The sequence below is a fragment of the Lathyrus oleraceus genome, chromosome 1 (genome assembly GCF_024323335.1).
Source record: "Lathyrus oleraceus cultivar Zhongwan6 chromosome 1, CAAS_Psat_ZW6_1.0, whole genome shotgun sequence".
NCBI lineage: Eukaryota > Viridiplantae > Streptophyta > Magnoliopsida > Fabales > Fabaceae > Lathyrus > Lathyrus oleraceus.
The window spans coordinates 35625808-35653276 of NC_066579.1; the positions used below are offsets into that span (position 1 = coordinate 35625808).

Here is a 27469-nt window from a genome sequence, read left to right on the forward strand (position 1 = left end):
TCTAATATACAAATCCAAACCAAATTGTTTTTTAGCCATATAGAATACCAAATTAGAGAAATATTTCCAATTTATTTTAAATATTAATTTAAAATAAATATACATAACATACAAATCCAAACCAAATTGTTTTAAAGCCATATATAACAATAAATTAGAGAAATACTTTTAATTTATTTGAAATATTAATTTAAATTAAATATGCATAAAATACAAATTCAAAATTTAAATTATTAAGACAAAAATCAAACAAAACATCATGGTTTATGAAGCTTTCGCATAATAATAAATAATGAATGAAATTGAAAGTTGTAGTCTAATCTAGTACTAGTACTACTTGCTTTACAACTTAAGACATGTTTAAAGTTTATTAAAAGTCTTCTCAATTCCATTATCAATCCACTTTCGTTTTATCAAAAGAAGAAGACACGAAAATGTTGGGGGTGAGACCATTTTGACTAATAAGGTTGGACAATGAATTTAATATTTTTTAGAATGTATACTATCTTTTTTTCTTGTTTGGGAAAAGGCAGCTAACCCTTGAGTGGAACCCATGAAAAACTACGTCACTCAAAGTGAAAGCATAAAGAAGTTTACTCACCTTCTCTTTTTTATTAATTTGAAACTTTTTTCTCACTCTATAAGTGACCACTATTTTCACTATCTTTTCTTTCACATTTTACACTAAGATAAACTTGTTTTTCTTTTTCATTTCTCATGTAATTAGAAAAGGAATCATAAACAAATTAGATAGAAATAAAAGCTGAGATGCAGAAGCACGTGGAGACAGAAATATAGTTAATTTTTTAAAAGTAAAAAATATCTCTAACTTAAAAAGATATGCAAAAAATTAAAGTTAATTAGTTAAACTAATATAAAAATTCAAATAATTTATTCAATCTCATTTATTAATTTTCTTAAATAATAATAATTTTTAATTAATTATTAATCTAATTCAAGAATAATAATAATTAGATTAAATTAAGTTCATTTCATTTTATCATGGACATAGCTAAATTATATTTATTCGTTTTATATAATATAATTAGGAATGTTATTTCATTGACTTATTATTATAATTTATTTTTCATTAGTTATATTTGCAAAAAAACTTATCAACCTAATTCATTAAATTATTTAACCAAAATTTATTTTACAAATGTATTTTTAAAATTAAAAATATCAACTCATGTTTACTTTTGCTCTTTCTTTAATTTTACGTGAGCTGCAATGAAATCATACATGTAGCTAACATATATTTTCTTGATTTCTGTTCAATGGAGAAAACAAAAGTGGAGCCCACATCATTCATTCTCCTCTATTTATACCATACTCCAAGGAAAGAGAGCTATCTAAGATCATATATATCTCTTCAACTTCTCTCTGCTTAATCTCTCTTATTACCAATCAGACCCTAAGTGTCAAAATGTCTGCATTATCTATTTTCTTCTTGATATTGTTTTGCTTTCTATTTTCATATGGAGCAGCAACACATAAGATTATCAGTTTACCGGATTAGCCACCGGTAAACTTCAGCCAATACTCCGGTTACATCACTGTCGATGTTAATCACCAGAGGAACCTATTCTACTATTTCGTAGAAGTAGAAGTTGACCGATCATCAAAACCAGTTATACTCTGGTTACATGGAGGTTCGTAATTTTTTTAACGTTTTTATATATATTGTAAAATTAATTTATGTGATTTTTACTCATTAGTCTTATATATTTTGAAGGGCCTAGGTGTTCTGCCGTAGGAGAAGCTGCTTTCACCCAGCACGAACCTTTCCTGGTCAGTCCCAAGGGTTTGGTCAAAAATATTAGATTTAAATATTAGATTTGATTCATATTTAAGTTTGTTAGATATTAGATTTAAATATTAGATTTGATTCATATTTAAGTTTGTTAGAGGCTTATAAATAGGGTGTCAGTCATTGTAACTTTTAATCCTTTTTGTAGCCGTCATTCTCTTAATAGAATATTCATCTTTTATTCTACCTTTGCACCAACAATTGGTATCTAGAGCTCCGGTTCGGATTCATTGGGAAACACGGGAAACACGAGTGAACGTGAGGTCTTGTGTGTTTGATTTTGATTCTTAGATTCGTGTTGAATCTTGAACAAAATCTGATCAGAATTTTAATTCTGTGGGTTGGGAAACACTGTGTGAGAAATCTGAGTGTACTGTGCAAGGTAGAAAGATGAACGGAAACGGCAACATGAACACCAAACTTCCAGTATTTGACGGTAAAAACTGGAATCGTTGGATGATCCAAATGCGTGTACTGTTCGGTGCTCAAGATGTTCTAGATCTTGTCACTGATGGTTATGTTCCGGTAGCAGCAGATGCGACGGATGAACAGAAAAACACGCAGAAGGAAGTAAGGAAGAAGGATCAGAAAGCATTGTTCTTCATTCATCAATGTGTTGATGTAAATGTGTTTGAGAAGATTGCAGATTCAACGACAGCAAAGGCTGCGTGGGACACACTGGTTAGATGTTATGGTGGTGACGCATTAGTGAAGAAGGTGAAGCTTCAGTCCTTGAGAAAGCAATACGAGAATCTCAACATGAAGAATAATGAGAAAGTTTCTGAATACATCTCCAGAGTGATTCTGATCACTAATGAGATGAAAGCGTGTGGAGAAACTCTTTCTGAAGAAACAATCATGGAGAAGGTATTGAGATCCCTTACCTCTCAATTTGATTACATTGTGGTAGCAATAGAACATTCCAAGGATCTGAGCACCATGAGAATTGAAGAGCTGCAGAGCAGTCTAGAAGCGCAAGAGTTGCGTTTGACTGAAAGAACTTCTGAAAGGGAAGTAGAGCAGCAGGCTCTGAAAGCAACTTCTGATAGGAGGTATCAGAAGCAGTCAGAAGCCAGGAGAAGATCTGATGGTGGTCAGAAGTCAGAAAGCTCAACCTCTGACAGACAAAAGAATGTTCAGAAGGGAAAAGAGAAGTATGACAAGAAGAAAATCCAATGTTACTGCTGTAAGAAGTTCGGTCACTTTGCTAGAGACTGTTGGTCAAACAAGGAGAGAAAATCAGAAGAAGCAAATATAGCCAGAAGTTCTGATGACGAATCTGTGCTATTGATGGCCTCTGAATCGGATAATATGGATCTGATAGACTGGTGGTATATGGACACTGGCTGCTCAAATCATCTTACTGGAAACAAGAAATGGCTGGTTGACTTTGACTCTGAAAAGAGGACAAAGATCAGATGTGCTGATGACAAATATCTTAATGCAGAAGGTATGGGAAATGTCAGAGTGACTCTGAACAATGGGAAAACAGCATTGATTCAGAACGTGTGGTATGTACCTGGCATCAGAAGCAATCTGATGAGTGTGGGACAATTAATTGAGAAAGGTTTTTCAGTTACCATGAAGGACAATCTTCTGAAGCTGTATGACTGCAATCAGAAGTTGATTATGGAGTCAGAACAGGGAAGGAATAGAACATTCAAGGTGAATGTCAGAACTGCAGACTCAGAATGTCTTAGTGCAACAAGTGCTGAGAAGGAGAGTGAGTTGTGGCACAGAAGATTTGGTCATTTGAATTTCAGAAGCTTAAAACATCTGAATTCAAAGAAGTTGGTACATGGAATTCCTGCAATTAAGAAGCCTGAAAAGTCATGCAAAGTTTGCATGGAAGGAAAACAACCACGATTGCCATTTGCGTCAGAAACTGCTCCAAGAGCAAAACATGCCTTGGGAGTTGTACATTCTGATGTGTGTGGTCCATTTCCAGTAGCATCGATTGGAGGGAATAAATACTTTGTGTTATTTGTTGATGAATTCACAAGAATGACATGGGTATCCCTTATTAAGTTTAAACACGAGGTGTTTGATGAATTCAAGAAGTTCAGAATGAAGGCTGAGAATCAGAGTGGTCAGAAGTTGAAGATTCTTAGAACTGACGGTGGAGGTGAGTATAACTCCAAAGAATTCCAGAAATTCTGTGAGGAGAATGGAATTGAGCATGAGGTTACTGCTCCTTATACCCCTCAACATAATGGTCTTGCTGAAAGAAGAAACCGCACTTTGCTTGATATGGTGAGAAGCATGCTAAAGGAGAAGAAGCTTCCTCAGAAGCTCTGGGGAGAAGCTGTTGCCACTGCAACGTATGTACTCAACCGATGTCCTACGAAGAAGTTGAAGGAAATAGTTCCAATACAGAAGTGGACTGGAGATAAGCAAAGTGTTAGTCATTTGAAGGTGTTTGGTTCTGTTTGCTATAAACATGTTCCAGAAGCCAGAAGACAGAAGCTGGATGATAGAAGCAAAGTGATGATTCTGATAGGGTACCACAGTACAGGTGCATACAAGCTCTATTGTCCAGAAACCAATAAAATTGAATTCAGCAGAGATGTGATTGTGAAGGAATCAGAAGTTTGGAGTTGGGATAAGTCTCAATCTGATTCTGATGTTAGAACTTCTGAAGAAAGGTCAGAGTTAAGAATTTCTGAGGTTGGAGTAAACTCTGACGTTGATTCTGACTCTGATAGTGATCCAGACTCTGATGTTCCAGACTCTGATGTTCCAGACTCTGATGATCCAGACTCTGATGATCCAGACTCTGATGACCCAGACTCTGATGGTAATCCAGATTCTGGTGGCAATTCAGACTCTGGAAATATGCCAGACCCTGAAGATGGTCAAAGTTCTGGAGGAAGTCAACCATCTAAAGCTAGAAACTCTGAAGCTCAAGACTCTGAACAAGTTCAGAGACCACAAAGAATCAGAAACATCCCCAGAAGATATGCAGAATTTGACATGCTGCAAGACACTGAAGTAGACTCTGAAGGAGAAGTTATTCAGTGTGCCAAGTTAGTAGACTCTAAACTCATAAGTACAGAAGAGGCTCTTAAGCAGAAGCTCTGGCTGAAGGCCATGAAAGAAGAACTTGATGCTATAGAGAGAAACAAGACATGGAAGCTGACAGAACTTCCAACAGACAAGAAAGCCATCAGCGTCAGATGGGTTTCAAGCAGAAGTTAAAGCCAGATGGTTCAATTGGCAAACATAAAGCAAGGTTGGTAGCCAGAGGATTTCTACAGAAACCTGGGCTGGATTACTCTGAAGTGTTTGCACCTGTAGCAAGACATGAAACAATCAGAATGGTGATTGCAATAGCTGCTAACAGGAATTGGCCTCTGATGCATTTAGATGTAAAATCTGCATTTCTGAACGGTCCATTAGAAGAAGAAGTTTACGTGTCACAACCTCCTGGATTTGTGAAAAAGAATCAGGAAGGGATGGTGTACAGATTATACAAAGCTCTATATGGATTGAAACAAGCGCCCAGAGCTTGGAATAAGAAGATTGATTCTTTTTTCAAGAAGCAAGGCTTTCAGAAATGTGAGATGGAGTACGGTGTCTATGTTCAGCATACTTCTGAAGGAAATATGACTCTGGTATGCTTATATGTTGATGATATACTGCTGACTGGAAGTTCTGAACAGGAGATAGCTAAGTTCAAGAAAGTTCTGATGAATGAATTCGAAATGACTGATCTAGGCAAAATGACATACTTTCTAGGGATGGAATTCAGATACTCTGAGAAAGGTATTATTTTGCATCAGCTCAAGTATGAATTAGAACTTCTGAAGAGATTTGAATTAGAGAATTGTAAGATTGCTGTCACACCTTCTGATACAAATCAGAAGCTGGATTCTGACTCTGATGGAAAGGATGTGGACGCTACAACCTTCAAACAGTTAGTTGGTTCTCTGAGGTATTTGTGCAATACCAGACCTGATATTTGCTATTCAGTTGGGATGGTTAGTAGGTTCATGAGTAAACCTAAGTGGTCCCACTACCAAGCTGCAGTCAGGATTCTGAGGTATATCAAGGGAACTCTGAAGTATGGAGTATTATTTCCTTCTGGAAGAAAGGATGAGTCAGAACTTCTGAGTTATTCAGATTCTGATTGGTGTGGAGACAGAGTTGACAGAAAAAGTACGTCTGGGTACTTATTCAAATTTCTGGGAGGTCCTATTTCTTGGTGTTCCAAGAAGCAACCTGTTGTGGCGTTGTCAACTTGTGAAGCTGAATATATTGCAGGTGCTGTTACTGCATGCCAAGCTGTGTGGATTCTGAATCTATTGCAGGATCTGAAGATTAAAGTAAACAAACCTCTGAAGCTGATGATTGACAACAAGTCTGCAATCAATCTTGCCAGAAACCCAGTGTTGCATGGGAAAAGCAAGCACATTGAGACCAAGTATCATTTTCTGAGACATCAAGTTCAGAGGGGAGTGTTAGAAGTTGTACACTGCAGCACTCAGAAGCAGTTGGCAGATGTTCTGACGAAAGCTATCAAGACTGATCAATTTCTCAGATTAAGGGATGGAATTGGTGTTACAAGTTTTGATGGAATATGAATTAAGGGATGGTATTAGATTTAATTATTAGATTTAATTCATATTTGTTAGATATTAGATTTAAATATTAGATTTGATTCATATTTAAGTTTGTTAGATATTAGATTTAAATATTAGATTTGATTCATATTTAAGTTTGTTAGAGGCTTATAAATAGGGTGTCAATCATTGTAACTTTTAATCCTTTTTGTAGCCGTCATTCTCTTAATAGAATATTCATCTTTTATTCTACCTTTGCACCAACAAAAAATCCCTTCAACTGGAATAGAGGTATTTTTATACATTTTTTCAAGTAATTACCACAAAAATTATTTATGAGTTCTCCATTATAAAATTTGTTTTTTTTTACTGATTTTGCATTCTCTATTACAGAAGCAAGCATGATATACTTGGATTCTCCAGCTGGTGTTGGTTTCTCTTATTCGGCCAACACGTATGATTATATATTTATAAATGATGAATTTGCAGGTATTGTTTTATTTTTAATGTTTTTTTAACTTGCTTACTATTAATTTTGTAATAGACCGATAAGTTCTTATATCATAACTAACTGAAAAGAAAATTTTAACATATATTCTTCTAAATACTGATAAGTTCTTATTTCATAACTAACTGAAAAGAAAATTTTAACATATATTCTTCTAAATACTGATAAAACGCATACGCATGTATCGATTTTTAGTGGAAAAAGTCTAAATTTATACTTCTAAAAGATGTATAATAATTTTTTTTTATAATAATATTGTTATTAATAATAAATTTTGTTAAAGTAGGAATAAAATAATTATATTGCTAAGAAACCTATTTATAAAAAGTTTCTATTGGGAAAAATAATTAAAAAATTAATTTTATATTTATAAAAAGTTTGTATTGGGAAAAATTCAACTGTTCACAATATTATATGAAGAGATAAATGAAGATGTGATTAAAATTCATACATTTATGTTTTTCCTAATTTATCAACTTTTATTTTTTTAAATATAACTCTTATTCTTCCTTTTCATTTTTGATGTAGACATATTATTTTTAACATGTTTTTATCCTCCTCTTATTTTAATTATTAATAATTTTCTCTAAGTTTTTCTATATAAAATATTAAAATATATAGCAATAGAAAATAAATTATTAAACTGTTTAGAAATTAATAATAATTATTAATTATTCATATTGAAGTGTTTAACTATTATGTCTCTCAAGTGTGATATAATCAATTAAAACATTAAATTTTCTCTTCACATATACCAAATCAAAAGTCACACTTTTTATCCTATTTATCGTACTAATTCTCTCAGATCTTGTATCATGCCCATGACATATAAACCAATGATTTCTTCATGTACGAGTAGCTTTAATTTTGATTATTAAAGAAGCTTTCAGTAAATAAGATGTTGTTGGTACTATATTAGTAATTTGATAAAGAAAGAGGCTTTATTATGAAAAGAAGTTTCATGATATAATGATTATGTGCATAGTGTTGGGATGAGGGGAAAGAACACATCTTTCCTTTTTTAAACAAGATAAAAGCAGTATGCATGCATGTGATTAAATATAAACAGTAATTGTGTTTGTGCCTACTCCACAATTTAAGATTTAAGGTACAAATAAATTTGTCACAACTCATACTCAGCCATCAATTAATATTGAAATTGGAATGATAATAAATGAATAGATAAATTTGTGACCCCTAGATTGTTCTATGATTGATGCTTTAGGAAAATATGGATTGCAAATTGAAGATTGTTTTATTAGTAAGACTTATTTAAAAATATTAGAATTATTATTAAATAAAAGAAATGATTGTTTTAGATATTTTCATTTTAATTTCATTATACTTTTGACTTTTCTAAAGATTCATTAACAATGACAATGATTTTGAAATACTTGTCTGAATATATAACAGTCAAAATGGAATAGTTATAAGGGTCGGTCTGTCAAGTCCATAAAATCACAGAGTTTGAATCTTAAAATTAAAATTCATATTTTTTAGGATTTTTTAACTTGGTTATAAAAATTCTCTAACTATTAAAGCTGATAAGTATGGACCGCGAGTAGCCCTTATGTCTGCATACCTATAAATTTAAACAAATAGTATTAATATTTATGTTATCTCACTCTAAAATAACACATTACATTGTCTCATCTCAATAAATTTTATCTTTTTTAAATATTATACATTGATATAATCAAATTAATAGGTAACTATTTTTTGTTTTAATTCACAATTTCTTCGTATTATATTAGTTTATTATATGTTAAATATTTGAATATTATTTTATACAATATCGATATGTAATCCAAAAACATATTAAAGTATTTATAAAATTAATATAGTAATTAAATATCGACATGTTAATATTATAAGGTTTTTATTTTACTTTTTTTTTATAAAAAATAATTTTAAAAAACTCGTCTAAGGTCTGGTATTCCGAGGCCTTTATAGGGTCAGACTCGGATAGTAATATTTGAGCTTATATTATAATATGTTTTTTTTGACATGGTCCTAAAAAGCCTGAGGTCCACCAGGACCGACCCATTTAGGGTCGGGTAATCCGTTTCAATATTTTGATATGTATTGCACCAATTCTGATACATACTCAATACGATTAAATATGTAATTTTGTATGTCAAAGTAGTGTGCGTTCGACAGAGACGAATTGAGTCTATATTAAGTATATTTTATCGAAAGTAAAAAACAACTTATTGAAATTTATGTTAGTCAGTTACTTAACAACTTTTATGGAGGCAATGGAAAAATTTAATTAAAATATGTTCCTTTTTAAATGTCATTTTTTTTATACGAATTGAATCATTATTGTTATTTTTTCAACAATAATTCTTCTTTTACCTAAAATACTCTTAACTATTTATTACATTCATTTTACTTTTTCTCTCTCTAATAATTTTGACAAAATACAATCAATATTACCTTGAACTTTATAAATGACACTTAAAAAGAAACATTTTTTTAAAAAAGAGACACTTAAAAAGGAACGGAGGAAGTATCGATTTACATCAACCTTTATAATTTATTATACATTTTGATTTATTAATGATTATAAAATCATATCTATTTAATTTTCAATATTATCGATTTATTATCAATTATTAAATCATATCAAATATTTACACATCAATAATATAATCATATTTATTTGATTTTCCTGTACCCTATACATTTTGATTTATTATCAACTATAGTATCACATCTATTTAATTTTCAATAGTATAGATAAAGTGAATATAAATTTCAGGTAATAGTATTGATATATTTTTTTTAATATGAATTATAAAATCATATATAATACAATATTTATCTATTTCATATTTAGTATTACTGTCTAAAAACAGTAAAATTAATAATATTTGTGTCCACAATTATTCAATTGTATACATGATTATAACTTCTTTATATATATATATATATATATATATATATATATATATATATATATATATTAAGATGATACTTATTTCTATTAACATAATTTACCTGTAATTTCTGACAATAAGCTAACCTCTTCTAAATTATATTAATATTCATATTATATTCAAAATTTAAAACTATTTTTTCATTTATTTAAATATTTTATATGTACATATTAACCACCACCATACTATATTTATTTACTATTTATTACGATATTGAGCGAACCATGAAAACTAAGTTAATGGATTGAATTAAATCCATCCATTTATAAGTATGGATTGATCCAATCCATCCAACATATTTTAATGATCCAGTGGATTTTTTATATCTAGTTTTATAAAAATGAATTTTTTTAAATATTAAAAAATTAATTTTTTGAAAAATACAAAATTAATTTTTTTTTCGAAAAAATGATTTGTTTTGATAAATACAAAAAAATTGTTTTTTCCCAAAAATTAAAAAATCATTTTTTTGAAAATTACCAATATTGGATTTTATTTTCAAAAAAGTTATGTTTTTATGAATATAAAAAAAACATTTTTTTTCGAAAAAAAAACAATTTTTAAATTTATTTTTCTTAAAATACAAAAATATGTTTTTTTCCCGAAAAATAATTCCAAAAAAATTATTTTTTTCATTATAATACAAAAAATTAATTTTTATCAAAAACATATGTGATTCAATAGATTGTTTAGTTCCTTTTTTGGTTTTTATAATCACAAAATGTTGCATGGGGCTCAAGTTGAAAAACGCACGCGCATGTGTCAATTTTTAGTGGAAAAAGTCTAAATTTATACTTCTAAGGGATGTATAATAAGTTTTTTTTGATAATATTTTTATTAATAATAAATTTTGTTAAAGTAAGGATAAAAATAATTATATTGCTTAGAAAACTATTTATAACAAGTTTGTATTGGGAAAAATAATTAGAAAATTCATTTTATATTTTTATTAAAATCAATCCATAATTTTCAATATAACATTATTAATTAGTTTTTAACTTGTGTCTTTAGGCCACAAATTAGTATTACCCTATAAAATAAATCGGTGCGAAAAAAATTATAACCTGATATTAAGTTATGATTGGACACATAAAAATAAGGTCAAAAAATGAATAGATTGATTGTTACTAGTTTGTAGCATAGTCTACTTTCTAATTGGTTTGCAAAAATCCATTAGAAAAATGCATGATAAAAATAAAAATAAATAATAAAGAAAAGTAGTCTTTTAATGCATGTTAATGAGTGTAAGGACACAAAGAATAAAGAAAACTCGATAATGGAAAGGACACCAACACCACAAAAAGATTACCTTTATAATTCTATATCATCACCTCTTCATTAAAAAAGTGATGTTGGAGACTTCATATTTTGACCTTACACCACGATGTATTTAGATTTTTTTATAAGAATTTTTTTCATTCTTAATCATAATATTATTGGAATCTCAAAAATAACCAAGAAAACATGCCTTTTGCATTATACTTAACTTATTATTAATTTTATAAGATATTCAATTCTTTTCATTCTTAATCATAATATTATTTGAATCTCAAATATAACTAGCAAAACATACCTTTTGCATCATATTACATAAGAAATTGAAAGAAAAGAATTGTGTAAATAATTCATCCTTTACTCATTAGGTACTCTCATGTATATATATATATTAGAAATTGAAAGAAAAGAATTGTGTAAATAATTCATCCTTTACTCATTAGCTACTATCATGTATATATACAACCCAAGTAAACATAAATAAATCTAAATGGAGTGAGTCAGGCTAATAACTTTTCTATAAACTCTTCATTAATTAGGTGAGTGAATAATGGGTCAATATCAGATTTACAAATCATAATAATTAAAGAAAATTAAATTCTAATTATTATTATTATTATTTATATCCTCCCGCAAGTTGTATGGTCTGAATGAGAGATGCAACTTGGACAGTAAATAATCGAACTGAGGACGAAGTAGGGGTTTGGTTAGAATATCAGCATCTTGAACATTTTCTCGGACAAAGTGGTATGCTAAGACAATATGTTTCATCCGAGAGTGAAATACAGGATTATCACTAAGATAACACCAAGATTGTCACAATAGATTATTGGATTGGCTGTTGGAGTGTGGTCAAATTTGATGAGTAGGGAAAGGATCCATAGTAGCTCACTCGCCATGTCAGTCAAGGCTTTATATTCTGCTTCTATGGACGATCGAGCAACAAAACATTATTTTCGAGAACTCCAAGAGTAGGCGTGCTGCCAAGATATAATAGGTAGCCAGTGGTAGAAATATAATCATCCTTGTCGCCTGCCCAGTCCACATCCGATTACGCGTGAAAATTTAGTGGGGTGGTCACGGAAATGAAGACACCTTTGTCACATGAACCCGCCAAGTATCCGAGCACTCTTTTGAGTGCAGTCCAATGCGTCATTCTGGGATTCTGCATGAATTGGACTAGTTTGTTGGTGTTGAAGGCAATGTCTGGGCGAGTAAGGCTCAAGTATTGGAGGCTTCCAACGAGAGCTCGATACTCGGTTGGGGAGGGTATGAGATTGCCTGAATCCTTGAGTAACTTATATGTGGCGGACATTGGAGTGGATGCTAGTAATAAAGAGAGTGAATTCATTCAACTTTACCGATATATCTAACAAGAGAGAGTGTGTAAAATTTAACAAGTGATTACAATTTTCTTCATCATACCATTCATCCATTCATGCTTAATTGAAATAAAAATCATTTGGTAGTTAAAAATTCTTCATTAATTCTTTTTAACTCTTCTTATCATAATTACAATGTACAGGTTATAAAGGACAAATTTATTAAATAAATAAATAACTAATTTATTATATTAAAATAAGATAAGTGATATGATCAATTAATTATAAATAAATACTAATTTAGATAAAAGATAGTGAATTTTTTATATTTAATATTAGTTTAAATAAAATATGTCTAAAGTACAAATTCAAACCAACATGTTTTTAAGCCATATATAACTCCAAGTTAGAGAAATATTTCGAATTTATTTTAAATATTAATTTAAATTAATATGTCTAAAATACAATTACAAACCAAATTGTTTTTAAGCCATATATAATACCAACTTAGATAAATATTTCCAATTTATTTTAATTACTAATTCAAATTAAATATGTCTAATATACAAATCCAAGCCAAATTGTTTTTTAGCCATATAGAATACCAAATTAGAGAAATATTTCCAATTTATTTTAAATATTAATTTAAAATAAATATACATAACATACAAATCCAAACCAAATTGTTTTAAAGCCATATATAACAATAAATTAGAGAAATACTTTTAATTTATTTGAAATATTAATTTAAATTAAATATGCATAAAATACAAATTCAAAATTTAAATTATTAAGACAAAAATCAAACAAAACATCATGATTTATGAAGCTTTCGCATAATAATAAATAATGAATGAAATTGAAAATTGTAGTCTAATCTAGTACTAGTACTACTTGCTTTACAACTTAAGACATGTTTAAAGTTTATTAAAAGTCTTCTCAATTCCATTATCAATCCACTTTCGTTTTATCAAAAGAAGAAGACACGAAAATGTTGGGGGTGAGACCATTTTGACTAATAAGGTTGGACAATGAATTTAATATTTTTTAGAATGTATACTATCTTTTTTTCTTGTTTGGGAAAAGGCAGCTAACCCTTGAGTGGAACCCATGAAAAACTACGTCACTCAAAGTGAAAGCATAAAGAAGTTTACTCACCTTCTCTTTTTTGTTAATTTGAAACTTTTTTCTCACTCTATAAGTGACCACTATTTTCACTATCTTTTCTTTCACATTTTACACTAAGATAAACTTGTTTTTCTTTTTCATTTCTCATGTAATTAGAAAAGGAATCATAAACAAATTAGATAGAAATAAAAGCTGAGATGCAGAAGCACGTGGAGACAGAAATGTAGTTAATTTTTTAAAAGTAAAAAATATCTCTAACTTAAAAAGATATGCAAAAAATTAAAGTTAATTAGTTAAACTAATATAAAAATTCAAATAATTTATTCAATCTCATTTGTTAATTTTCTTTAAATAATAATAATTTTTTAATTAATTATTAATCTAATTCAAGAATAATAATAATTAGATTAAATTAAGTTCATTTCATTTTATCATGGACATAGCTAAATTATATTTATTCGTTTTATATAATATAATTAGGAATGTTATTTCATTGACTTATTATTATAATTTATTTTTCATTAGTTATATTTGCAAAAAAACTTATCAACCTAATTCATTAAATTATTTAACCAAAATTTATTTTACAAATGTATTTTTAAAATTAAAAATATCAACTCATGTTTACTTTTGCTCTTTCTTTAATTTTACGTGAGCTGCAATGAAATCATACATGTAGCTAACATATATTTTCTTGATTTCTGTTCAATGGAGAAAACAAAAGTGGAGCCCACATCATTCATTCTCCTCTATTTATACCATACTCCAAGGAAAAGAGAGCTATCTAAGATCACATATATATCTCTTCAACTTCTCTCTGCTTAATCTCTCTTATTACCAATCAGACCCTAAGTGTCAAAATGTCTGCATTATCTATTTTCTTCTTGATATTGTTTTGCTTTCTATTTTCATATGGAGCAGCAACACATAAGATTATCAGTTTACCGGATTAGCCACCGGTAAACTTCAGCCAATACTCCGGTTACATCACTGTCGATGTTAATCACCAGAGGAACCTATTCTACTATTTCGTAGAAGTAGAAGTTGACCGATCATCAAAACCAGTTATACTCTGGTTACATGGAGGTTCGTAATTTTTTTAACGTTTTTATATATATTGTAAAATTAATTTATGTGATTTTTACTCATTAGTCTTATATATTTTGAAGGGCCTAGGTGTTCTGCCGTAGGAGAAGCTGCTTTCACCCAGCACGAACCTTTCCTGGTCAGTCCCAAGGGTTTGGTCAAAAATCCCTTCAACTGGAATAGAGGTATTTTTATACATTTTTTCAAGTAATTACCACAAAAATTATTTATGAGTTCTCCATTATAAAATTTGTTTTTTTTTACTGATTTTGCATTCTCTATTACAGAAGCAAGCATGATATACTTGGATTCTCCAGCTGGTGTTGGTTTCTCTTATTCGGCCAACACGTATGATTATATATTTCTAAATGATGAATTTGCAGGTATTGTTTTATTTTTAATGTTTTTTTAACTTGCTTACTATTAATTTTGTAATAGACCGATAAGTTCTTATATCATAACTAACTGAAAAGAAAATTTTAACATATATTCTTCTAAATACTGATAAGTTCTTATTTCATAACTAACTGAAAAGAAAATTTTAACATATATTCTTCTAAATACTGATAAAACGCATACGCATGTATCGATTTTTAGTGGAAAAAGTCTAAATTTATACTTCTAAAAGATGTATAATAATTTTTTTTTATAATAATGTTGTTATTAATAATAAATTTTGTTAAATTAGGAATAAAAATAATTATAGTGCTAAGAAACCTATTTATAAAAAGTTTCTATTGGGAAAAATAATTAAAAAATTAATTTTATATTTATAAAAAGTTTGTATTGGGAAAAATTCAACTGTTCACAATATTATATGAAGAGATAAATGAAGATGTGATTAAAATTCATACATTTATGTGTTTCCTAATTTATCAACTTTTATTTTTTTAAATATAACTCTTATTCTTCCTTTTCATTTTTGATGTAGACATATTATTTTTAACATGTTTTTATCCTCCTCTTATTTTAATTATTAATAATTTTCTCTAAGTTTTTCTATATAAAATATTAAAATATATAGTAATAGAAAATAAATTATTAAACTGTTTAGAAATTAATAATAATTATTAATTATTCATATTGAAGTGTTTAACTATTATGTCTCTCAAGTGTGATATAATCAATTAAAACATTAAAATTTTCTCTTCACATATACCAAATCAAAAGTCACACTTTTTATCCTATTTATCGTACTAATTCTCTCAGATCTTGTATCATGCCCATGACATATAAACCAATGATTTCTTCATGTACGAGTAGCTTTAATTTTGATTATTAAAGAAGCTTTCAGTAAATAAGATGTTGTTGGTACTATATTAGTAATTTGATAAAGAAAGAGGCTTTATTATGAAAAGAAGTTTCATGATATAATGATTATGTGCATAGTGTTGGGATGAGGGGAAAGAACACATCTTTCCTTTTTTAAACAAGATAAAAGCAGTATGCATGCATGTGATTAAATATAAACAGTAATTGTGTTTGTGCCTACTCCACAATTTAAGATTTAAGGTACAAATAAATTTGTCACAACTCATACTCAGCCATCAATTAATATTGAAATTGGAATGATAATAAATGAATAGATAAATTTGTGACCCCTAGATTGTTCTATGATTGATGCTTTAGGAAAATATGGATTGCAAATTGAAGATTGTTTTATTAGTAAGACTTATTTAAAAATATTACAATTGTTATTAAATAAAAGAAATGATTGTTTTAGATATTTTCATTTTAATTTCATTATACTTTTGACTTTTCTAAAGATTCATTAACAATGACAATGATTTTGAAATACTTGTCTGAATATATAACAGTCAAAATGGAATAGTTATAAGGGTCGGTCTGTCAAGTCCATAAAATCACAGAGTTTGAATCTTAAAATTAAAATTCATATTTTTTAGGATTTTTTAACTTGGTTATAAAAAATTCTCTAACTATTAAAGCTGATAAGTATGGACCGCGAGTAGCCCTTATGTCTGCATACCTATAAATTTAAACAAATAGTATTAATATTTATGTTATCTCACTCTAAAATAACACATTACATTGTCTCATCTCAATAAATTTTATCTTTTTTAAATATTATACATTGATATAATCAAATTAATAGGTAACTATTTTTTGTTTTAATTCACAATTTCTTCGTATTATATTAGTTTATTATATGTTAAATATTTGAATATTATTTTATACAATATCGATATGTAATCCAAAAACATATTAAAGTATTTATAAAATTAATATAGTAATTAAATATCGACATGTTAATATTATAAGGTTTTTATTTTACTTTTTTTTTATAAAAAATAATTTTAAAAAACTCGTTTAAGGTCTGGTATTCCGAGGCCTTTATAGGGTCAGACTCGGATAGTAATATTTGAGCTTATATTATAATATGTTTTTTTTTGACATGGTCCTAAAAAGCCTGAGGTCCACCAGGACCGACCCATTTAGGGTCGGGTAATCCGTTTCAATATTTTGATATGTATTGCACCAATTCTGATACATACTCAATACGATTAAATATGTAATTTTGTATGTCAAAGTAGTGTGCGTTCGACAGAGACGAATTGAGTCTATATTAAGTATATTTTATCGAAAGTAAAAAACAACTTATTGAAATTTATGTTAGTCAGTTACTTAACAACTTTTATGGAGGCAATGGAAAAATTTAATTAAAATATGTTCCTTTTTAAATGTCATTTTTTTTATACGAATTGAATCATTATTGTTATTTTTTCAACAATAATTCTTCTTTTACCTAAAATACTCTTAACTATTTATTACATTCATTTTACTTTTTCTCTGTCTAATAATTTTGACAAAATACAATCAATATTACCTTGAACTTTATAAATGACACTTAAAAAGAAACATTTTTTTTAAAAAAGAGACACTTAAAAAGGAACGGAGGAAGTATCGATTTACATCAACCTTTATAATTTATTATACATTTTGATTTATTAATGATTATAAAATCATATCTATTTAATTTTCAATATTATCGATTTATTATCAATTATTAAATCATATCAAATATTTACACATCAATAATATAATCATATTTATTTGATTTTCCTGTACCCTATACATTTTGATTTATTATCAACTATAGTATCACATCTATTTAATTTTCAACAGTATAGATAAAGTGAATATAAATTTCAGGTAATAGTATTGATATATTTTTTTTAATATGAATTATAAAATCATATATAATACAATATTTATCTATTTCATATTTAGTATTACTGTCTAAAAACAGTAAAATTAATAATATTTGTGTCCAAAATTATTCAATTGTATACATGATTATAACTTCTTTATATATATATATATATATATATATATATATATATATATATATATATATATATATATATATATATATATATATATATATATATATATATATATATATATATATATATATATATATATAAATATTAAGATGATACTTATTTCTATTAACATAATTTACCTGTAATTTCTGACAATAAGCTAACCTCTTCTAAATTATATTAATATTCATATTATATTCAAAATTTAAAACTATTTTTTCATTTATTTAAATATTTTATATGTACATATTAACCACCACCATACTATATTTAAAAATTTAAAACTATTTTTTCATCCATTCATTCTTAATTGAAATAAAAATCATTTGGTAGTTAAAAATTCTTCATTAAATTTTTTTAACTCTTCCTATCATAATGACAACGTACAGGTTTTAAAATGATTAAAGGACAAATTTATTAAATAAATAAATAAATGACTAATTTATTATATTAAAATAAAATAAATGATATGATCAATTAATTATAAATAAATACTAATTCAGATAAAAGATAGTGAATTTTTTATATTTAATATTAATTTAAATTAAATATGTCTAAAGTACAAATTCAATCCAATTTGTTTTTAAGCCATATATAACTCCAAGTTAGAGAAATATTTCCAATTTATTTTAAATATTAATTTAAATTAATATGTCTAAAATACAATTACAAACCAAATTGTTTTAAAGCCATATATAATACCAAATTAGATAAATATTTCCAGTTTATTTTAAATACTACTTCAAATTAAATATGTCTAATATACAAATCCAAACCAAATTGTTTTTAGCCATATATAATACCAAATTAGAGAAATATTTCCAATTTATTTTAAATATTAATTAAAAATAAATATACATAACATACAAATCCAAACCAAATTGTTTTAAAGCCATATATAACAATAAATTAGAAAAATACTTTCAATTTATTTTAAATATTAATTTAAATTAAATATGCATAAAATACAAATTCAAAATTTAAATTATTAAAGATAAAAATCCAACAAAAAAACATCATGGTTTATGAAGTTTTCACATAATAATAAATAACGAATGAAATTGAAAGTTGTAGTCTAATCGAATACTACTACTACTTGCTTTACAACTTAAGACATGTTTAAAGTTTATTAAAAGTCTTCTCAATTCCATTATCAATCCACTTTCGATCTATCAAAAGAAGAGGATATAAAAGGTTGGACAATGAATTTAATATCTTTTAGAATGTTTAGTATCTTTTTTTCTTCTTTGGGAAAAGCCAACCATTTCATAGTTTAGCTAACCCTTGAGTGGAATCCATGAAAAACCATGTCACTCAAAGTGAAAGTACAAAGAAGTTTACTCGCCTTCTCTTTTCCGTTAATTTGAAGATTGTTTTATTAGTAAGACTTATTTAAAAATATTAGAATTGTTATTAAATAAAAGAAATGATTGTTTTAGACATTTTCATTTTAATTTCATTATACTTTTGACTTTTCTAAAGATTCATTAACAATGACACTGATATTTTTTCCCGGCTAGGAGGATAATGAAACAATTGTCTGAAAATATAACAGTCAAAATGGAATAGTTATATGGGTCAGTCTGTCAAGTCCATAAAATCACACAGTTTGAATCTTAAAATTAAAATTCATATTTTTTTAGGCTTTTTTAACTTGGTTATAAAAAATTACTTATCTATTAGAGTTCATAAATATGGACAGCGAGTAGCCGTTATGTCTGCATAACTATAAATTTAAACAAATAGTATTAATATTTATGTTATCTCACTCTAAAATAACACATTACATTTTCTCACCTCAATAAATTTTATCTTTTAAAAATATTATACATTGATATAATCAAATTAATAGGTAACTATTTTGTGTTTTAATTCACAACTTCTTCATATTATATTAGTTCATTTTAGGTTAAATATTTGAATATTATTTTATACAATATCGACATGTAATCCAAAAACATATTAAAGTATTTATAAAATTAATATAGTAATTAAATATCGACATGTTAATATTATAAGGTTTTTATTTTACTTATTTTATAAAAAATAATTTTAAAAAACTCGTCTAAGGTCTGGTAGTCCGAAGCTTGTATAGGGTCAGACTCGGGTAGTAATATTTGAGCCTATATTATAATATGCTTTTTTTTGACATGGTCCTTAAAAGCCTGAGGTCCACCAGGACCGGCCTATTTAGGGTCGGGTAATCCGTTTTAATATTTTGATATGCATTACACCAATTCTGGTACGTACTCAGTACGATTAAATATGTAATTTTGTATGTCAAAGTAGTGTGCGTTCAACCGAGTCGAATTGAGTCTATATTAAGTATATTCTATAGAAAGTCAAAAACAACTTATTGGAATTTATGTTAGTTAGTTACTTAACAACTTTTATTGAGACAATGGAAAAATTTACTTAAAATCCGTTCCTTTTTAAATGTCATTTTTTTTACTTTTACCACATACCAATAAACGTAATCATTAGAGATGGCAATGGGCAGAGTTTGAGTAATGTACTATAATACTCATTCCCATACCCGCAATTTGAAAAAATCCCCGTGTTCGAGTCCATACCAGCTTAGGTGTCAAAGTTAGCACCCGTACCCGTGCCCTATGGGTATGTAAGTATTCATACCCGTACCCGTGACCCGCATTCGTATTAAAAATAAATAGATCAATTATAAAATACCATATAATTTTAAGTTTTTAAAAACATTAAAAATATTTTCAAACAATTTATTATTGAAATAAATGAATACTTATATTAAACATGTAATGGCTTAACATTGATATACGTTTTATAATTGATAGACATGCATTTTTATACAATAATATAAACTAAAATATATAAATAAAAATAAAAATACATAAATATATATTGCGCGAGTATGAGGCGGGCTGGGAACCAAGGTGCCTATACCCGCACCCTCTTTTTTTATGGGTAATTACCCGAGTCATGCCCGTACCCATTTTTGCGGGTTTTTACCCTACCTGTTGTGGGTAAATTTGCGGGTGCCCATTAGGAATGGGTCATATTGACATCCCTACTAATTATTATTGTTATTTTTTCAACAACAATTCTTCTTTTACCTAAAATACCCTTAGCTATTTATTATATTCATTTTACTTTTTCTCTCTCTAATAATTTTGACAAAATACAATAAATACTACCTTGAACTTTATAAATGACACTTAAAAAGAAACATTTTTTTTTTAAAAATACACACTTAAAAAGGAACGGAGGAAGTATCGATTTACATCAACCTTTATATTTTATTATACATTTTGATTTATTATCGATTATAAAAGCATATCTATTTAACTTTCAATATTATCGATTTATTATCAATTATTAAATCATATCAAATATTTACACATCAATAATATAATCATATTTATTTGATTTTCTTGTACCCTATACATTTGGATTTATTATCAACTATAGAATCACATCTATTTAATTTTCAATAGTACAGATAAAATGAATATAAATTTCATGTAATAGTATTGATATATTTTTTTAATATCAATTATAAAATCATATATAATACAATATTTATCTATTTCATATTTAGTATTATCGTCTAAAAACAGTAAAATTAATAATATTTGTGTCCACAATTATTCAAATTTTATTTTAATTGTTTACATAAAACACAAAGTTATAAATTATACATGATTATATATATATATATATATATATATATATATATATATATATATATATATATATATATATATATATATATATATATATATATATATATATATATATATATATATATATATATATATATATATATATATATATATATATATTAAGATGATACTTATTTCTATTAACATAATATTCATGTAATTTCTGATAATAAACTAACCTCTTCTAAATTAAATTAATATTCATACCGTATTCAAAATTTAAAACTACTTTTTCATTTATTTAAAGATTTTATATGTACATATTAATCATCACCATACTATATTTATTTACTATTTATTACGATATTGCGCAAACCGTGCGAACAACAAGTAGATGACTACTTAATTATTTAATTTATTTTTTCTACTAAAATATACATTTTCGACATGCCGAGACAACTTAATTTGTGTATCTTTTATAAAAATTTATTAACCATCACTGTAATATATTTATTTATTATTTATAAAGACATTGCATGACTCGTGTGAGCGCACGGGTAGATGACAACTTTATTATTTTATTTATTTTTCTACTAAAATATACATTTTCGATGGGTCAAAAATACATAATTTATATATCTTTTCTATACATTTCTTTACCACCACTACACTATATTTATTTACTCTTTATAACGATATTGTGTGACCAGTACAAACGCGTGAGTAGGTGACTACTTATTTTATGTACATTTCTTAAAATTCACTATATGATATTAATTTACTCTTCTAACAACTTCAAAAAAAAATAAACGACATATTTCAATAACAAAAAATATAAAAAGTTGGTGTTGAGAATCGAAGCAAGTGACCATCAATCACAACGGTTGTTATTAAGAACTGTGATGAGATGTATTTCAATAAAATAATAAACAAACTTAAGACGAGCAAAACTAAGATATTACTATATTTTTTCAAATGGCCTTTGTAAGATAGTGGTATCAAAGATATATTTTGTAGTAGTGACTATTATTCCTTGGTCTAAAGTTTAGAATAAGGCGGTTACGTCAAAAGTGTCGGGGATGGTGTGGAGAATATTTGAACATAAGATCCCAACCAAAGATAACCTTGCTAAAAGGGGAGTGATTGATCATAGGTATGCGAGTTTCTCACCTTTTTAAGTGCCCTGATTTTGTAGGTGTGTGGAATTGTATCCGTTAATGGCTGGGAGTGTCTACTGCTATGCATAATGAATGTTAACAACATTTATTGCAGTTTGAATGGCTGTTGAGCAAAGGTAGTCAGTCGCCTTCGAAAAATGTGATGTTATGGTTCGTGTGTGTGGGGACAATATGGGACGCCAAAAACGAAATAACTTTTCAAAATGAGGAAATAACTATTATGAAGATGGTTAAAGAGGCAAAAATTCTATCTTGGAAAATACTTTTCAAGCATCACGTTGAATAACATTTCGCAGTGGTTCACACATCCAAGGGTGTGTCTCAGAATTTTCTATGATTGTTGACATGTGTTATGGAATAACATTATATCTTTGCTTAATTTTGTTAGGGTTTAACGTTGGTAATCGTGTATGAATGTATCAAGAACCGTTTACTTTATCGTTCCCATTATTCTTGATATTTAGTGCGTCTGGAGGAGAAAACTGACTGTTTAATAGTCGTTGTTTTAGTTTGGGTTGATTGTAGTCGCCTTTAACTAAGGGACTCTCTTGAAGCTAAGGGACTCACCCTTTGAATAAAGTCCCCTTCAGCTAAGGAACTCACTTCAGGTTGAGAGACTCCCCTTTTTAGGGACCACTACAACAAACAAGACCTTAGACAACGTTTTTTTTAGCCTTAGACAGCGTTTTAAAGCGCTGTCTAAACCTCCGCTGCTAAAGGTTTAGACAGCGCTTTTTTAAATCTTAAAAGCGCTGTCTAAGCCCCCCCCCCCCCCCTTAGACAGCGCTTTGGCCAAAAGCGCTTTATAAGACCCTCTTATTTTAAATTTTTTAGGTATACCTTAGACAGCGCTTTTGAAAAGCGCTGTCTATGCCCCACCACCTTAGACAGCGCTTTGGCCAAAAGCGCTTTCTAAGACCCTCCTATTTTAATTTTTTTAGGTATACCTTAGACAGCGCTTTTGCCTAAAGCGCTTTCTAATCCCCCCTTAGACAGCGCTTTTTACAAAAGCGCTTTCTAATCCCCCCTTAGACAGCGCTTTTTACAAAAGCGCTGTCTAAGGTATACGAAATTTTTTGAAGCTTTTGTTTTAAACCACATTTTTTCCAGGTTTATAAACCAGAATTTCTACCTGTTTTCAACCAGATTTTGACAGACAATTATCACATTTTATATATGCCATTTTGGCCTTTTTTCTACCAATTTTTGGCTAACAAATATATATATATACCAATTCAAACCAATTTTGCCTTAAATGTATCAAAATATATACAAATTTATGTACACATTTACAAGTCATTACATATACTACAAATGTACACATTAATTACACAAATTTATGAACAAACATTGAGCTCTATCATGAATTGACATCACTCCTCTTTGATTTCGTCCACTTGATCCTTTGTATAAAATGCACACTTGAATTCCTCAAAGTACTACATAATAATATAACATATTTTGAATTAATTCCAACTATTTAATTATATAAGATATGTGTAAATATAAAAATAACTCATAAGTTAGAAATACATACATCGGTGGGAATCTTTAATCGGCCCAAAGCAAGAGTATCTCGCATAAACCTCAACATGAAATACCCGCAATCTATTTGATTACGTTGTTGAGGACACTACATATGAAAAAAAAAATATGGATTATAAATCCTAAGTTTTATCAAGTGTCATCACTAATATAATAAAAAATGTGGTAATTAAAAATATACCGCCACTTTAATCCATGTAATGGAGTTGGCGCCCCTCCTTGAGGTTTGGATATCTCGTTGGGCCCGAAAAGCTTGTAGGACGCTAATAAAATAAAAATGAAGCAATTAGAACAATTCACATAAACTAAGAAAATTTTTGAACATTATCATCCGGTAGCATTTCTCTCATAAGGGCCAACAACTCTGTGAAACTTTTATCCGACCATCCATTGCCCGCCTTTAAGTTGTACAACTTTAATACCGCAGAAAGTCTTGAGAATTTAGTACAACCTTTGTACAACGGTTTCTCTGCATCGCTTACCATCCTCTCAAACATTTCAGGACAATCATGAAGATCTTCTTCCAGTGCTTCTACAATCTCTTCAACTCGATCACAATCGTATGTTTCCGTGTCTTTGTCGTATGAAGCATAGGTCGTATTACTTTTTCCACTCGATTCAACATTCTCGTTAATTTTCTCACCATGAAATATCCAACACTGATAACTTTGATCAATTCCATGCCTCAGCAAATGCGATTTCAATCCATGTGCGTCAACCTTACCAATATAACAACAACGCAAGCAAGGACAATGCATTCGTCTGGGGTTTTCAGCGTGTTGAACAACATACTTAACGAATTCCGCAACCCCACTCTCGTACTCTTTGGTCATTCGATCGGCACAGATCCATGTTTTATCCATGGTTTTCCTACTTATTAAAGTAAACAATTAATCCAGACGAAAATACATAACTAAGGTAGTATCTTTGAATATCCTAACAATTATAAAGTTCAATTCATTTTAAACTTCAAAAACCTATACATAACCAATGTTAATATAAACTTCAATAACGTATCCGATACGCCAATATACCAACTTTAATTACCTCATCACTTTTATTTTTTATATTACAAGAATCAAACTTTTTCTATTACAATATACCTATAACTATACCTATAACACGTTAATTTTTCTATAACTAACTTTAATTTTCTATTACAACATTATTACTTATCAAACATAACAACTTTAATTACCTCATCACTTTCATTTTTTCTATTACAAGAATCAAACTTTTTCTTCCATTACTTTTCTCTTATCAACATTATTCTATTATCAACATTTTTCTATTATCAACATTATTACTTATCAAACATAACAACAACAATGTACCTTATGAACTCAGTTTTTACAAACTCAGTTTTCTAATCAAACATAACAACAACAATGTACCTTATTGTTTTCCTTACAAACATCAACATTTTTCTATTGTCAACTTCTAAACTCAGTTTTTATGAATCAAAACAACTTCAACAAGAATAATACACTAAACTCAGTCAACAAGATTATGCACATTCTCAACATTAGTAAACTACCGCAAGATTATAAACATTCTCAACAAGATTATAAACATTCTCAACATTCTCAACAAGATTATACAGTAGAAACGAAGAAATGAAGAAATATTGAAGAACATACCGCAAGAAATGAAGAACAGTAGAAACGAAAAACGAAGTCAACACCCAAATGTCGAGACACGTACGATTCTTCAAACACGTTCAATGATTGAAACCGAAAAATGGAAGTGTATTCGTGTTCGCTGTTATGGTTTTCGCTGATAGGGTTTCAACGTTCGCAGGAGGGAAAACAAAAGAACAGAGAACGAAAATTGAAATGGAGTCTGAAATTTTATTTTAATTAGACCTTAGACAGCGCTTTTGTGGAAAGCGCTTTCTAAGGTATGCCTTAGACAGCGCTTTCCAAAAGCGCTTTCTAAACCCCCCCTTAGACAGCGCTTTTGGTTTTAATTTTTTTTTTAATTTAAAGACTTTAGACAGCGCTTTATCAAAAGCGCTGACTAAGGTCTATATTTAAAAGCGCTTTCTAAAAGCGCTGTCTAAGGGGGGGTCTTAGACAGCGCTTTTAGAAAGCGCTGTCTAAGACCCCCCCCCCCCCTTAGACAGCGCTTTCATTATTTTTTTGGAACATTTTCCGTGTTTTATTTTAATTTTAACCTTAGACAGCGCTTTCTTTTAAAAGTGTTGTCTAAGACGCGCTGTTAAAAGTCATTTTTGGCGTAGTGGACACTATCAACCCAGAAACTCACTACTAAGGCAAGGGGCGCATCCTGAGCAAAAATGAGGTATTAAAAACACTTAGTCCTTAGTAAAACCCCTAATGCGTGAGGTATTATGTAGTGTTATATTTATGAGCATGCTATATTAGGACGCCCTCACCCAAGTATAGTATCTCCTGGGGAGGTATCCTTACTAGAATAGGGGACTGACCTATGACTGCTGACGTGTATAAAGCCGTTGGTCAGAGGAAATAGAGTCCACCACCATTTCTTGAAGAATAGATAGTCAACAACCTATCCTGGTCATGAGGGAGCCATTGCCGCCACTCAAGGGTACCCAAGCCCTTTGCCCGAAGGCCTCTATAAATACCTCCCTCATAATGGAAAATGGGAATCTTAAGTCATACCGATCATTACACCTTTTAGGAGCTTTTACCTAAGCAGTCCATATATCTACATGGTCTTTCATCTCACGTGAGCATGACCCCGCAAAGAACCTTACAACACAACCATACACGGCTTCTCACTGTCGTGGGTAAACTCCACCATCGTACACATGTATTTTTTGACCAATACAAAACATAAATCATTTGGTTTAATTATTTTGAAAATACATGGTTGTTTAATTAATTTTTTTTCTACTAATCATATTATTTCATTTTAAATATATCAAATGAATCACATACTATATTAATTTGTTTAGTAAAATATATTACATATTATATATTTTATGAATAATTAAAAATGATATTTATAGGAAACCTGTACGAAAACATGGATGTTTGCCTAATTACAATGAAAACGTAAATTAAGTAATGCTAATATTTGTTTAAAATTATACTAAATTATTAATTAAAAAATATCTGAACAAGCTCACTTATAAATTCTTTTTG

At 28.5% G+C, this 27469-nt stretch overlaps 1 long non-coding RNA gene across 3 annotated transcripts in view; it reads left to right on the top strand.

Annotated features, from left to right (window-relative positions):
* The first annotated feature begins 1360 nt into the window (after positions 1-1360).
* Positions 1361-27469, top strand: part of LOC127086177 (uncharacterized) — a 42019-nt gene continuing 15910 nt past the window's right edge. For 2 of the 3 annotated variants that reach the window (XR_007789449.1, XR_007789427.1), the window contains exons 1-2: positions 14330-14633; positions 14717-15016. This is a non-coding gene — a long non-coding RNA (uncharacterized LOC127086177). Of the gene's footprint in view, positions 1653-14329; positions 14634-14716; positions 15017-27469 lie in introns of those variants that run through there. The other variant, XR_007789446.1, reaches the window with a different exon arrangement.